The sequence below is a fragment of the Heterodontus francisci genome, chromosome 37, assembly GCF_036365525.1.
Source record: "Heterodontus francisci isolate sHetFra1 chromosome 37, sHetFra1.hap1, whole genome shotgun sequence".
Lineage (NCBI taxonomy): Eukaryota > Metazoa > Chordata > Chondrichthyes > Heterodontiformes > Heterodontidae > Heterodontus > Heterodontus francisci.
Window position 1 is genome coordinate 25,849,793 of NC_090407.1, and position 2,283 is coordinate 25,852,075.

Below are 2,283 nucleotides of genomic sequence, written 5' to 3' on the forward strand. Positions count from 1 at the left end.
GCTGCTCATGGACAAAGCAACACCCTGTCAAGGTAACCGAAAGGGAGGTGAAGCCACATCAGTGGACTGCATTCATCCACCATGGCACAATTTACACAAAAATGAATCAAAATTGGTTTTCCATTGGCTAAAGTCCGTTGCCAATCAAGGTTAAAAGCGTTCCTCCAGACGAACATAAATGACTGACAAGTCCAGTGCTCCCCAAAAAAGCCAGGAGGACATCCGATGTCAAACTAGAAAACACTAATTCGCACGGAGAATTGCAAAAAATTTAATGTCTTAGAAGGCCTTAGTCAACCATGAAGGATGAGGGCTGGTTCCACATTGCAACATCCAACAAATGGCAGGGTAGTGGGCACTAATGGGATTCAACTCAAATGCTGCTCAAGGCGAGAGGGGGAAGAACACCAATGATTGCGAATAGCACTGGGAACCACCAACTCACTTCGGAGTTGCCCTTCTGAAGCTGGTGAAATGACACTGTTTGAGGCACACATGCCCACAGCCTTCCAAATGCAGCTGTGATTTCCATCCACAAGAAAGGGGATCTAATGTGCCTGAAAACTATATCTCACTGATATCAATGGCTCTCAGGTGGTCCCCAATGTGAGAACAGGATATATATTGAATGTTTGAGGATTGCGGAATAATCATCCTCATTAGAAATGCAAAGTACAAGTGACAGCTTTATTCGCGATCACAGAAAATTGTCAGGTTTGGGGGCAACCCACTTCCTGTCATTTACAAAAGGCTTTCAACCTAGTGAAGAAGGTGGAAATTAAGGGATGGCCAAATCATGAATTTTATCTGGTGCTTTTACACCAGCTATAGATCCATGCAAGGGTAAATGAGAGGCTAACTGAAGCTAGCTCTCTTGCAAGAAGAGGCAAAGTTGTCCACTGTCAGTTATCCTAATTTATGTCTTCAGGGTGTACTTGGAGTGCAAATATTTGATGATATTGCAGTGCTCCTTTTTATAGATATGTTGTTAATGGATTTAGCTAAAGCTTTATCCACCATTTTAAATAGTGGTCTAATCAGTGGAATATGGTAGTGGTGGCTCAAAGTGTCATACTACAGCTTTGCACAGCTGAGGTGGGAGTTTCAAAGACATTGATTGGTAGGTACAAGAGTTGTCGGTTTCCACTATTGACTCATATCAGGGCCTGATGTCAATTTCAAACTAGACAGAGCGCTTATAACCATAAATGGCTGGGATAGCAGCTTCCCAGTGCTAAAACTTTTCACAATACCAACTAGGGCCACCTTTCTGGGTGCTGTCTTAAGTGGCCTGTATCAAGTTTCTAAAATAGAAAACTCATACAAAAAATACATTTTCACATTTACTTCTGTATCTGACAATGTAGATCTGTTATTATTGAGGTTTTCAATGAATTTTCATGAGCAACAATCATCATAACTCGAGGCCTGCCCCAGTCTGGTATAGACCCTGGCAATCAGTGATCTTCAGTGCCAAAAGTCCAGAACACTTGCTGTGGCCAAGAACATCTTTGATCGTCTATTCTCTGCTGGAGACTCTGATGGGCAAAGCTTTTTCCTTAACACGTTTCATGTCATGTTGGAGGTGGCAATTCCTTTTTAACCACTCCTAATTAAGGGTCCATTTTTCTTAACCTACTTATTATCACAATACTGATGGTCCTGTATTTAGCATTTCAACAGATTTGCGTCTTTATACGTTTTGCCTCCTCTCCGCCCTAGTGTGCCTGATATTGCCTCCCTCTCTCCGACTGCATGTTTCTATTAATTATCTATCACTCTCCCCTAGTGTTTGTCCCCATGTCCTGGTATATTGCCATTCTCTGTGCTCTTTATTGCCCCCTCCGTCCCCGGAGTGTCTCTATTATGGGCTCGCCCCACCCTGGTGCCTCCCTGTTTACTGAACTCCATCCAAATAGCTCCCTGTTCATTGACACTCTGCCCTGGTGTTTTCTTATTCATTGCCCCTCCTTCTCCTGGTTATTGCTCATCTACTCTTTCGTTGCTATAGCGCCAACTTGGTGTCCCTTCCTTTATTACCCCTCTGTTTATCAGCCTTCTATCAATTGATCAGTGTATTGGTGTCTCTGGGATCCATTAACCCTCTCTGTATCTATTGATCCATGCATTGTTTGAGCGCGCCTGGCGGACTCTGCCTCGTCTCCATGATGGCGGCGGGAGGCCAGTCTGCGGCCTTCTTCTACCCCTCTGCCTCATAATGCCCTTTCCTTCAGTCACTTTCTGAGGCGCGCTGCCGGCTCCCCACTCCAGTCCAAGCCTCAC

The 2,283-nt window shown here is 44.4% G+C and overlaps 1 protein-coding gene across 4 annotated transcripts in view; it reads right to left on the reverse strand.

Moving 5' to 3' along the window:
• zbtb17 (zinc finger and BTB domain containing 17) overlaps positions 1-2,283 on the reverse strand; it is a 78,845-nt gene that overhangs the window by 39,013 nt on the left and 37,549 nt on the right. The window lies entirely within an intron of this gene.